The 14,377-nt window shown below is 37.8% G+C and overlaps 1 pseudogene; it reads right to left on the minus strand.

The window, feature by feature from the left end:
• The window catches only part of LOC138847838 (protein LYRIC pseudogene), a 408,551-nt pseudogene that overhangs the window by 377,249 nt on the left and 16,925 nt on the right, over positions 1-14,377 (minus strand).

Here is a 14,377-nt window from a genome sequence, read left to right on the forward strand (position 1 = left end):
GTGCTATGGTTGACATTATGTAGTGGGTACCCTTACACACCAGCTTCTCTCACCTTTTAAAAATTAGACTCTAGGGTTTGGTGCTAGGCCTGAGGCACTGGCATCCTGTATTGGTACCAGTTTGAGTTCCAGCTGCTCTACTTCCAACCCAGCTCCCTGCTGATGGCTTGGGAAAGCAGTAGAAGATGGCCCAAGTGCTTGGGACCCTGCACCCACATAAGAGACCTGGAAGAATCTCCTGGTTCCTGGCTTTGGATCACCTCAACTCCAGCCTTTGTGGCCATTTAGGGAGTGAACCAGTGGATGGAAGACTTTTATCTCTGTCACTCCCTCTGACTGTCTGTAACTCTACCTCTCAGATAAATAAATAAAATATTTTTAAAAAAGAAAATTTACAGAATTTTAATCCAATTGATGAAGACACAATGAAAAAGTTAACTATATTGGGCTTTTGTTCTCTGTACTAAGATTGGCTTACACTACAACATCATTGATGTATACATGACATAGAAATAAAAGATAAACAATGGAAGGCTGTCACTGTGGCATAGGGGGTAAAGCCACAACCTGCAGTGCTGGCTTCCCATATGGGCACTGGTTCAGGTCCTGGCTGCTGCACTTCCAATCTGGCTCTCTGCTATGGCCTAAGAAATCAGTAGAGGATGGCCCAAGTGCTTGGGCCCCTGCACCCATATGGAAGACCTGGAAGAGGCTTCTGGCTCCTGGATTCAGATCAGTGCAGCTCTGGCTGTTGTGGCCATCTGGAGAGTGAACCAGCAGATGGAAGACCCCTCTCTCTCTCTCTCTCTGCCTCTCCTTCTCTCTCTGTGTAAATCTGACTTTCAAGTAAATAAATAAATCTTTATATAAAAAAGATAAGCATTGAAAAGAAATATGCTTAATATATAACCTATATCTTGATTACTGGAATTAGCAGTGCACAATAATGTAGGAGCAATAATAGCCTGACAAATATATACAAGGGAACTGGACAAACTAATGTGTATTTCATGTGCACTAAATTGAGAAATCAAAGAAAAAATCAACAGTGATTAAAAAATTCAATCTCTGTCTTGATTGTTATTCTGTTTAGGTTCCCATGACTTCATATCTTAATTTTGGTAGGTTTTATATGTACAGGAGTTCAGTCATTTCTTTTAGATTTCTCAGTGTGTTGACATATATTTGTATCTCCTGATGATTCTTTTTATTTCACTGATGTCCATTCTTACTTCTTTTTCATCTCCGATTTTATAGATTTGAATCTTACCCCTCTTTTTTGGTTAGTTCTGCCAATGGTGTATCAATTTTTTTTATTTTCAAAAAATATTTGACGGCCAGCACCGTGGCTCAATAGGCTAATCCTCTGCCTGTGGCACCAGCACACTGGGTTCTAGTCCCGGTTGGGGTGCTGGATTCTGTCCCGGTTGCCCCTCTTCCAGTCCAGCTCTCCGCTGTGGCCCAGGAGTGCAGTGGAGGATGGCCCAAGTTCTCAGACCCTGCACCCGCATGGGAGACCAGGAGAAGCACCTGGCTTCTGGCTTTGGATCAGAATGCTGACCACAGCAGCCATTGGAGGGTGAACCAATGGTAAAGGAAGACCTTTCTCCCTGTCTCTCTCTATCTCTGTCCACTCTGCCTGTTAAAAAAAAAATTTTGACTGAGTTTTTTAGGGTTTTCTTTTGTTTCACATGTGCTGATTTCTCCTGTAATTTTAATTATTTCTTTCCTCCTCCTAATTTGGGGTTTGCTTTGTTATTGTTTTTTGATAGATTTTTTATTTGATGCCTTTCTAAATTCTTGATGTAGGCTTTAATTGCTATGAACTTCCCTTTAAACACTGCTTTTGCTACATCCATAGGTTTTGATATGTTGTATTTTTGTCTTGGTCTCCAGAATTGTTTATTTCCCTTTTGATTTCTTCTGTGACTCATGTTCCTTCAGGAGTGTGCTGTTCTGTCTCCATGTGTTTGCATATATTTTACAGGTTCTTCAGTGGTATTCTTTCTTCTCAAAAGCTAGCTTTGGGTTACTGAGCCTTACTTTTTTATTTTCTACTTTTTTATCTTAGCTAATTTTCCACTTTTTTGATACTTTCATCGCAGAATCAAATTCAAATTGGATTTATTAATCTTATTTTTTAAATATTTATTTCAAAGGCAGAGTTGAGAGAGAGAGAAAGGGAGGGAGGAATTAAGAGATCTTCCATCTTGCTGGTTCATTCCCCAAATGGCTGCAATGATTGTGGCCAGGCCAGGCCAGCTTCTCACAGGTTTGCTACTTGGGGGCAGTGGCCCAAGGACTTGGGCCATCAGCTGCCTTCTCAGGCACATTATCAAGGAGCTGGATCAGAAGTGAAGCAGCCAGGTCATGAATCAGCACTCATTAGGGATGCTCACATTTCAGGTGGCAGTGAAACCTTTTATGCCACAGCACTGGCCCTGGTTTTCTTTATTTAGAGGTGTTTAATTTTATTATTCTTTTATCAATAATTTCTTTTTTCAATTTTTGATATATATTGTTCTCATTTTCAATTCATTTTATCTAGTATGTATTCCCATTTAGTTTCATAAAATTTAACATGAGAATGATTTAGGAGTGTGCATTGTTTCTGTAACTTTTCAATTTTAATGAAACTTTAATAAATTATAAGAATATTATCAAGTGTTCTTAGATACCCATTACTCAGATTTACAAGTTAATCCCTGAAATTGCTTGTTCTCTCTACATGCACATCACACACAAACACATACTATACTTGTTTTATCTCTATTGTTTGGAAATAAATTGCAAACTTTCCCCTTAAACAGTTCACTATATAACATTTTCTAAGCATGAGAGTATTCTCTTAATTCATAATACAGTAATTAAGAAACTATAACAGTTTGATACTACTGTTACTTATCCCCAAACTCTATATTTGAGTTATCCACTCATCCCAGTAATGTCCTTCACAGCAGTTTACTCTATTCCATGTACCACCCCTGTTCCCGTTTAGCATCACACATTGAATTTATTTACCATATTTCTAACCTTTTTCAACCTAGAAGAATTGTTGTCTTTCTTTTTCTTCATTAAATGGATAAGCCAGTTAACTTGGATTTGCCTTGTGATTCTCTACACCACATTCAGGTTGTGATTTTTGTGGCAGAACCACCCCAGAAGTGATATTGTGTCCTTCTCAGCACATTGGGTCAGGAGATACATGATGCTGACTTGCTCTATCTTTGGAGATGTTAATTTCATAATTTCTTAAGGTGATATCTACCATGTTTCTCTACTGTGAAATTGGTAGTTGTCTATTTGTAATAAATTGTGGTGAGATACTTTGAAACTGTAATTAAATTATGAGGAAAATTTCAGCCACCCATTTTAGTATTTATTGATAATTATTGTTTGGCTCTGTTATTACCAGCATGTTTTCTAAATGACTGTTTTCACAAATCCCATTATTTTGTTAGTATTAACTGGTTGTTATTATAATTTATTTTTTAAAAGATTGATTTACTTTATCTGAAAGGCACAGTTACAGAGAGGGGAGAGTAAGAGGAGACTTCCAACTGCTGGTTCACTCTTCAAATGGACACAAAAGCCAGGGCTGAGTGAGGCCATAACCAGAAGCCAGGAGCCTCATCTGGGTCTGTCACATGAGTGAAGGGGCCCAGGTACATGGCCATTCTACTGTATTCCTATGCACATCATTAGGGAGCTTGATTAGAAGTGGAGCAGCCAAGATTCCCATCTGTACCCATATGGGATGCTGGCATTGCAGACAGCAGTTTCACCTGATAACAGTGGTAGTCCTACTTTATTAAAAGTGTTCCCTTCTCCCACACCTATTTATTCACTTTTATAACAATAGAAGCTCATATAATTTTATTTTACTTAACAAATTAAAATGTGCTACTATTTAAATACTCGACCCCTGTATTTGACCAGTGGTAGCCATTCAAGCTGCTTTCTGTATCCTTTTGAATTCTCTCCATTAATCTAATCATTTCCATTTTATTGGCATGATTAAATGTTCCAATGTCACTTCTAAATACTAGTCTCTTTCTTCAGTCTGGAAGAAATCATTGCACTATAAAACTGTTTCCTTGCAATGAAGAATATCCAGAAAATAAGATGTAGGTGAAAGGATTACAGCACTTATTTTAGTCTAAATCATATTTTAATCTTAATCTTATAATTTCATCAATTCTAGAATATATACACATGTAGTAGCAGGATGCTAATCCATACTTCTGTGGAAATTAAACATAGTAGAACTCATTGTCTATTTATAGTTTTATCTGTCTTTATACTGAGGTATCAAAATCACAATAACATATAAAAGTTTACTTGGATATGTTTTCCCCCATTCAGTGTGGTTGTTTTTCATTTGAAGTTCATTTAAGTTTGTTTGTTCCTGTTTTATACTCTCTGATATTATCACTCAATTCCTGTTTGATTCCATCAACACATTTGTAAAAGTTAAATAGCACAAAAATGTTCAATTACAACAGTTATCACTCTGCTCCCACAGTTCTTCTTTGTGTGTGTTAGGGGAGAAAGTATACCCTAAAAATTCATAATTTGAAGAAGCTAAACCCTAGTACCTTGAATATAAATTTATTTGGTAATAAGACCATTAAAGGAATGAATGATATACGTGAGCCTATTTCAGTGAACTCTCCTCCAAGGACTGATGTTCTTACAAAAGAAAAAGATTAGGACAAAAGGATCAGGTATGTTCACACACAAAGGAAAGAACAAGTGAACATACAGCAAGAATGTGACCATCTTCAAATCAAAGAAGGAGGCCTTGGAAGGAACCAGACCTGTTGATACTTTTATCTTGGACTTCTAACTACCAGTACTGTGAAAAAACAGATTTCTATTATGTAAGCCAGCCAGTGTGCACTTTTATGATTTCCCTGGATAACAACTATAGTAAAGGAGTTACTTCATCCTGGGTCACAATATGTGCCTGCATCCTGTATTATGCCACATTGCACACCAATAGATCTAGTTGCAACAGAATGGTTCTATTGGGCCAGAAAGCCAATGATAATCCCTTTTTGAAGATACCACTCCATATGATGCTTGAGCTTTCAGAGGAAAGCTATTCTCTTGGACTCTGGACTGTAAATTACTTCTGGTAAGAGGATCCCTAAGTGATTGGATGGTTTTATACGGTGAGTATCATCCGGGTCCAAACAAGATGTGCTATTTACAAATGCCAATATCTCACTCTTTACCAACAGTCTCCATAAATTTCAAATGCAAAACATGGAAGGTTGGGAATTCAACTGTCATCATAATTCAGCAACCTGTTAATTGTGTGTGTGTGTGTGTGTGTGTGTAGCAATTTCAATCCAGTGACTACAGAAAATGGGAGACTCTTCTAAAATTTTAATGAAAAATTTCTGTTTCTCAGGCTGTGGCTTAAGCTGAGTTTAGAGTGTGAACTTGTCAATGTTTGTTTTATATTTTTAAAGATTTATTTACTTGAAAGTCTGAGTTACAGAGCAGCAGAGGCAGAGAAAAAAAAAAGAGAGAGAGATAGAGGGAGAGGGAGAGAGAGAGAGTCTTCTCCCTGCTGGTTCATTTCCCAAATGGTCACAATAGCAGGAGCAGAGCCAATCCAAAGGCAGAAGCCAAGGGCTTTTTCCTGGTCTCCCGTGAAGGTGCAGGGGCCCATGGTCTTAGTCCATCTTCTACAAATTTTCCAGGGTATAGCAGAGTGCTGTATTGTAAGTAGAGCAGCTGGGACTCAAACTGGCACCCATGAAGGATGTTGGCGCTACAGGCAGTGACCTTACTATGTCACAGTGCCAGCCCCTGTCAATATTTTTTTGTATGTGCCCAACAGGCAAATGAATCCACCTATACAAGAGTCCTTGTGAATGATCATTATGGCCATAATCAAACATAGCCACTATTTGGCTTCCAAGTCATGTGTTTTACTTGCCACTACATCAGAATCTACCACAACTTGTTTCATTTTTATGTCACTGCAGGTCACAGACTTCTAATACCAAAATCCCATTGTCACAGACTCTGCACTATAGTTAAGTCCAAAGGATTAGTAAAAAGAATGGAACAGATCTTTGCAACAAAGAAATAAGGGATGGTTAAAATGCAGGGCCAAACTAATCCCTATATTCCATCTATATAGGCCTAGTTCCTTGGATGAATTCTGTAACAATCAATATCTAATGAAGAGAGAGAAAACACTAGTAACTTGAACTGAGAAAGTTTTATATAAAATTATCTGTAATACAAATACACTTACAAACAATTGGTGACTAATAAAGACAGGTCATTTAAATGTCATTAGATTGGCAGATATAAGGATGACTGAGGTAGAATACCCAAGAAAGAGTCTTTCCCAGGGTTAAGGTTCATATCTGTTGATATCTGTTGGTTAGGGCACAGCTATGACTCACTGGCAGAATAATTGTTATTATGAAGACTCAGACTAACATGAGCCAAGTAAGGCATGTAGGGTGCAAAACAGGAAGAGGCCCTCATTCTTATATGTCAACTGTACCACTTCTGTGAGAATGAATGCCTTAGATTTTACATCTAAGTCTGGCATTATCTTTATATTCTCTTTAAGTGAAAATTACATGGACTCTTTTTCACTGGAAACCTGTATTTGTGCTTCTCACTTTATAAGTGATTATGTCAAATTACTCATTCTTTTTCATCAAAATACAGTGGCTAGTGCTGTGGGGTGGAAGGTTAAGCCGCTCTCTGTGATGCCAGCATCCCATCTGAGCACAGGTTGATTCTTGGCTGTTCCACTTCCAATCCATTTCACTCCTATGGAAGGTGGCCCAAGCGCTTGGGACCCTGCCAACCATGTGGGAAACCCAGAGAGAGTTCCAGGCTCTTGACTTCCCCCTGACCCAATAGAGGCTTTGTGGTCATTTGGGGAGTGAACCAAGAAATTAAAGATATTGCTCTCTCTCCTCTCTCTTTCTCTCTCCCTCCCTCCCTCCCACTCAGCTTTTCAAGAAAATAAAATAACTCTTTAAAAAAAAAAACAATTAAAATAAATACCTTGGGGCTGGCGCTGTGGTGCAGCAGGTTAACACCCTGGCCTGAAGCGCTGGCCTCCCTTATGGGTGTCGGTTTGAGTCCCAGCTGCTTCTCTTCCAATCCAGCTCTCTACTACGGCCTGGGAAAGCAGTAGAAGATGGCCCAAGTTGTTGGGCCCCTGCACCCACGTTGGAGACCTGGAAGAAGCTCCTAGCTCCTGGCTTTGGGTCAGTACAGCTCCAGCCATTGTGGTCAATTGGGGAGTGAACCATCGGATGGAAGACCTCTCTCTTTCTGCCTCTCCTCTTTCTGTGTAACTCTTTCAAATAAATAAATAAATCTTTTTTTAAAAAAATAAATACCTTACGAGTAAATCCCTTTTCAAATTTCACTTTGTCTTTGAATTATTACTATTACCTAGGTATATCATCACTAACCTAGTTTATGCCAACACTATAAGTAACCTGTTGATTTATTGGTAGGCACTATCATTGTGACATCATCAAGTAACTCAAAATTCTGTCGTTTGCTATAGTGATTTTATTGTACACAGCTCCCTATAACCAGGTATATGAGGATCTTTTTATAGGCACATATTAATTTTACTTTATTCTTACATTATTCAAAATTAATTATTGACTTGAAATTTTGTTATTTACATTGAAACACTGGTATCATCTTGTACATTATTCTAGTAATAGCCACAATATTTTCATTTAGTTCCTCACCATTACCATTTTCTTGTATGTTAGTGCCTGTAATGTTAGGCATACTTTTTAAATATTTCCATGTATATTTGTGTCTGTCTGTTAATATTCATACCATATTATTCATCTCACCTATGGTAATCAAACTACAATGTGAATAATAAAATTAATGTCCCTTATTTATTTTCCATTTTGATTCTGAGTTTGTCACTGTCATATGTGTATATAATTAGTAATCTTTCTTTTCTTAATATCCTACCATGGGTAAACTGTAGCCATCCTGGTTTTCATTTTGTTGCTATTGTTGTTATGCAGTCATCAATCTCCTGCATATTCTGGTGGAATAGTTTTTTTATCTTGTATTTTTAACTTTTAAAATGCATATTGCATACATATATGCAAGCAAGAGAATGTTTACCTTTAAACTATGTGGCCATATTTGTCATTATTGCAGACTCATCTTACTCAGAGTAACTTTGATGTACATATATTTCTCAAAATCATGTTGATGTCAAAATTTTCCATACATTAGATTGAAACTCTGATAATACTGTTTTACAGTTTTTCTACAAATAGCTTGAACTTGTACAGACTTAAGATACTGTAATATTTCCAAATTGTATTGGAAGAGATTACTTAGGAATATTTTTCAAACATGATCTCTATCTTCTTGGAACTTTATAATCAAAACTACTAAGTTACCATTTCTTGTTTAATTTTTCATTTATTTTGTTTGAGGAATACAACTTAATACATTTAATACATATAGATTTGGGAATACGATACTTGTCCCTCCCCACCCAGACTCCTGCCTTTCTTCCTTCACCCTCTTCCTTTCCTATTCTTACTTTTTAGAGATAAATTTTTAGTTAATTTTTAGACTCATAAGGTTAACCCTACACCGAGCAGAGAGTTTACTGATTAGTATGAAGAAAAAAAGAAGTAAAGGACAAAAACAAAAAAGAAAACCATTGTTCTCTAACAATCAAGGGCTAAGTTATCCATTTCTACCCTTAATAATCATAACATAAAATATAGCATTATACTTAAACCAATTTTATTTTGTTTTGTCTTGTCATTGATTATTGCCACTTGTTTATATTTTCAATAATGTTTACCAAATCTCCTATGAGGAATCTGGATGTATACTGGTTTACTTGGTGTTTGTTTTACATTCATCAGAATTTAATTTTCTTTTATTTCAAACACTTTAAAAACAAACAGGCAAGTTGCAGGCAACAGGTTGCACTTTTATGTTCTTGCATTGCAACGTCTTCCTTCTTCATCCATGCTTCAGGCAACAGTCAGAAAGACAGCGTCACCTGAGAATGTTCCCACCACTGTGTCTTCCCCCTAGGTGCTGCTTTGCACTGCTGCTGAGTAGGCTGCCAGACCCTGATGGCATAGCTAGCACACTGCCCAAGAACCTCCAGCTCTGGTGGCAGGGCCACTTGAAGCAGAGTCTCACAGAGGCTTTATAGGGGGAGCAAGCAACACAATGCAATGGCTGGTCGAGGCAGGTGCTAACTCCATGAAGACAGTCCATGGAAAGTGGATCCCTATGGTCAAAGAGAAGCATAGCAAGAATGTCATCAGGGGTAGCAGCTTTGCCAAGACCTCAAAAAATGAGCTCAAAGAGAAGGAATCTGTAGGACTGGTTATTGGTGCTCTTCATTTTCTTGTTTGTTGCTGTGCAACTCTCCAAATTATTCAAGTATCTTGATGGGCATGTGAAGTGACTAGCCTTTTAGATGCTTCAATTCTTCAGTGAATTTTAACTTGAACTCATCCCTGATGTTTGATACCCTTGTTAAAACAATTCAGTAAGCCTCCTCCTGCAGTGTCAGAATCCAATATTGGTGGTGGTTCAAGTCCTGCTGCTCCTCTTCTGATCTAGCTCTCTGCTATGGCCTGGGAAAGCAGTCAAAGATGGACCAAGTGCTTGGGCCCCTGCATCTGCATGGGAGACCCAGAAGAAACTCCTGGATCCTGATTTCAGATCGGCCCAACTTCAGCTGTTACAGACATTTGGGGAGTGAACTGGAAGACCATTCTTCCTCTCTCTATGCCTGTAACTCTCTGTAACTCTGCCTTTCAAATAAATTAATAAATTTTAAAAAATAATTTTTAAGATATGTTTATTGCTCTCTTCTCCTTTCTCTCTCTCTCTCACACTCTCTCCTCTTCCTCTCTCAGCTCCTCTTGTCCTCACTGTCTCTCTCCCACTCTCTCTCCTCTTTCTTGCTCCTCTCTCTTCTCTCTCTCTTACTCTCTTTTTCCTTCTTCACCCCTTCCCTCTGGTCTGCTGGGTTTTCCCCAATAAACCCTTTCCCTTACAAAAAAAAAAAAAAGATTTGCTTATTTGAAAGGCAGAGTTACACAGAGAGAAAAGGAGAGGCAGAGAGAGAGGTCTGCAATTCTGCTGGTTCACTCCCCAACTGGCTGCAATGCCAATCCAAAGCCAGGATCCAGGAGCTTCTTCCGGGTCTCCCATGTGGGTGTAGGAGCCCAAGGATTTGGGCCATCTTCCACTGCTTTCCCTGGCCATAGCAGAGAGCTGGATCAGAAGTAGAACAGTCAGGACTTGAACCGGCACCCAAAAGGGATTCTAGTGCTGCAGGCAGAGGCTTAGCCCACTATGCCATAGCACCAGCCTCTAAAAAAATAATATTTAAGTTTCAATAACTGACCCTACTTCATAAAGAGTAGTTTTTTAACATGACTATTAAAACAATATGCAATATGGATGATTAGATTAAATCTGTGTAGACAGGAACTAGATTTCATTAACCCTGATGTATAAATGCAATTAGCCACAATGTAAAATTTGGGCTTTTCTGGATTTTTTTAACAGCTATTCACTTTATTAATCTCTTTAAATAAAAGCACACTCCTGAAAAGGTCATGTAACTATCCTGTAATAAGGGCCTTTTCAATGGTTCAACTACACAGTTTGCCTAGTTTTGCCACAACTGCTAGTACCTAAGATTTTTTAACAGTTTCTAAATACATAATATAAAGGGAGATGCATACAGCCACAATGTTTATGTTTAACTATTGTTTCTATTACACTATCTTGAATTTTTGCATGAGTGAATATGCGAACATAATTCTCATAAAAACAACTTGGTTGAACATTTTGTAACTTGGTCACTGCAGTTTCACTAAAATCTATCACGGTGGAGCAAGGTCAGAGAAGTTTTGGGGGCCAGCCTGTGGCTCACTTAGTTAATCCTCCACCTTGCAATGCCGGCATCCCATATGGGTACCAGGTTCTAGTCCCGGTTGCTCCTCTTCCAGTCCAGCTCTCTGCTGTGGCCTGGGAGGGCAGTGGAGGATGGCTCAAGTACTTCAGTGCCTGCGCTCACATGGGAGACCAGGAAGAAACACCTACCTCCTGGCTTCAGGTAGGCACAGTGCCGGCCCTAGCAGCCATTTGGGGGGTGAACTAATGGAAGGAAGACTTTTCTCACTGTCTCTCTCTCTCTCACTGTCTATAACTCTACCTGTCAAATAAATTTTTTTTAAAAAAAGAATTTTTGTTATGTTACATTATTTTCAGCAGAATTATTTTAATGTCTCAAAATAATTTACTATACTGGACAAAACCTTAGAAAAAAATAGCATCAAAAATGGCAGCCTAATCAGGATATACTGTTCAATCCAATGTGCTAAAGACAGCATGTTAATAGCATATTTAATACCAAAACAATGTAAAATTTGACACTTAGTTTAGAAATGGCTTTTCTAGATCTGTGATTAAAATGCTCTTAGGGTACCAGGCACATCAAACAAGGACAGTATCTGGAATTAATTCATTACTCTTCCCATTATTGTTTGATTTTATAGGTTATAATTGCTGAAATTTGCATTTTTACTAATGTTAAGAGTTTGTCATAAGGCATATTGTTGGGATTTTGAGTACTGTTGAAAATTGAATGTATTGGCTATCTATGCACTTCACCATAATTTGGTGACAAAAGTGTGAGCAGTGTCTATGTTTTAATGGAGTGGATAAAAACTGCTTATGTTTGCTTGTTAATTACCTCAGGTTATCTTTTTAAATAAGCATTTTTAAGAGGAACAGAAGAGAAATTTCCTACCTAGTCTATATAAAGTGCAAAACTCATAACCTCAGATATGGAGGAGAGGAGAGGAGAAAACTGCAGTGGTTAGGATATATAGGAATTAACTACTCTGGAGTCAGAAAGGAATCAGCTGATGTTGGATCAGATTTTTAATTGAATTGTTATGGGCCTTTCTCACCAAGTAAATCAATCCCTGTATTTGTTTCCCCTTTGAAACAAGTCACGGTTAACTAACTCTATTTTATTCCATTTAAAATCAAAGTTATTTTTATAAATTCATAGCAGGTACATTTACTTTAAATCAAATAATTCCATTTCAAAATTTCTTTTGGTTCACTATAGATAATTAGCTCTGAGTTTTTGTTTTCTTAATGTACGTTGTCTTGATAACTATTACTGCAGAATTATGATAGCTATAGCTAGCAACCATTTTACATGAAAATTGTATTCCCTTTGTAATCTCTGTGTGATTTACCAATTGAGTGCATTTGATATTCATGGGTGGGTAAATGAAAACTATGTCTATTTGATTTAACAATAAAGTTTCCTGAATATGTGATGCTTTTCTTCTAAAACAAAATGATAAAGAATTCTTAATTGAGTATATTCTTTATAGTTAATAGAAAAATTTTTAAAGGCTGCCTAATGATATGTGATAATTAAATTGAATGATAGGATATAAAGAAATGGATATGAAGTTTATTACAGCAAACTGAAACAAAGGAAAATATATAAAAAACACAATGAACCAAATACTTCTCTGCTTAGAATTTACCATCTCATTATTACTCATGTCTGGTTCAAAGAGAAAGCACAGTTCTTTGATATTCCTTTCTCAGTTGCATTTTTACATATTATCTAATGTTGAGCACAACATGATAATAAATACTTTCTTAGGAAAAAACAGTAAAGTCACACAGAGCAGAAATTTGCAATGCATACATCTTCATACAACTTACATACAGATGTTTGTAACTCAACAATAAAATAAACCAATAAAAAATTTTTTGAACACACTTCATAAAAGAACACATATAAATAAGAGCACATCAGGGGCCAGCATTGTGACACAGCAGGTAAGGTCTTTGCCAATAATGGAGCATCTCATATGAGCACCAATTCATGACCTGGCTGCTCCACTTCCAATGCAGCTCCCTACTAATGGCTTGGGAAAAGCAGCTAAAAAATGTCCAAGTCCTTTCACTCTGCCACCTACATGGGAATCCCAGATAAGGTTCCTGGCTCCTGGCTGCCGGCTCCTGGATCCTAGTTTTGACCTAGACCAGCCCTGGTCATTTTGGCCATCTGAGGATAGAACCAGCAGCTGGAAAACCTCTCTAACTCTTGCTTTCAAATAAATAACAATAAACATCTTAAAAATAAAAACACATAAAAATGCTCACCATAATTGGTCATCAGTGAAATGCAAATTAAAACCTCAATGAGATACCTAGTCAAACTCAACAGAATGAAGTATATATTTTTAATAATTTATTTTATTAATATTAAAAGAACAGATGCCATGTAGTTAAAAACATAAAATTACAAGAATATTATCAATATTTAGACAGGGCCAAAAGCAAAGTGGAAGTTCCCTCCTCCATTCAGAGAAAAGTACTTAGTTCTTTGATGACCACTTCTTTCCACTGGGGTCTCACCCACGGAGATCCTCCATATAGGACATTTTTTGCCACAGTATTGTGTCTTTCTGTGCCTGAAATGCTCTTGTGGACTTTTCAGCCAGACCAGAATGCTTTAAGGTCTGATTCTGAAGTTTGAGTGCTACTTAAAGCAACTGTCATTCCATTAGTCTGCTGTGTGGACTGCTTCCCATGTTGGAGCACTCTCCTTTTTAATTCTATCTATGATTGTTACCAGATGCTTAATCCTATCTGTATGATCACGTTAACACTTAAGATAGTATTTTTACCTCCCAGCTTAAGGAGATTTGTGGTCTCATAGTGAGTTTTTAAACTGTACCATTGTAAGTAAGTCTATGGAAAGTATGTAGAACTACTTTATAGTTACAAACTTAATACACTTCATAATTACAACTTTAGAAATATGGTGACCCTTCCTACCCACCCCTCTTCATCCTCCCTCTCCTATTCCTATTGTTATTTTTTACTGAGATCTATTTTTTCTGCTATTCTTTCTCTTTTTCTTTCCTTTTATTTTCTTTTTTTAATAGATTATTTATTTGGAAGGCAGAATTACAGAGAGGTAGAGGCAGGGAGAGAGATCCGTCTTTCATCTGTTGGTTCACTCCCCAAATGGCCACAATGGCCAGGGCTGGACCCATCTGAAGCCAGGAGCTTCTTCCGGGTCTCCCCCATGGGTGCAGGGGCCCAAGGACTTGGGCCATCTTCTACTGCTTTCCCAGGCCATAGCAGAGAGCTGGATTGGAAGTAGAGCAGCCGGCACCCATATGGGATGCTGGCACTGCAGGCGGAGGCTTTACCGAAGCCACGCCGGCCCCTTCCATTCTTTTCCGAGGTCACAATCACTGAGCTGGTCAGGCACTAATATAAATTCATATCCTGCACAGCCAAG

The sequence above is a fragment of the Oryctolagus cuniculus genome (assembly GCF_964237555.1).
Source record: "Oryctolagus cuniculus chromosome 17 unlocalized genomic scaffold, mOryCun1.1 SUPER_17_unloc_1, whole genome shotgun sequence".
NCBI classification, from domain to species: Eukaryota; Metazoa; Chordata; class Mammalia; order Lagomorpha; family Leporidae; genus Oryctolagus; species Oryctolagus cuniculus.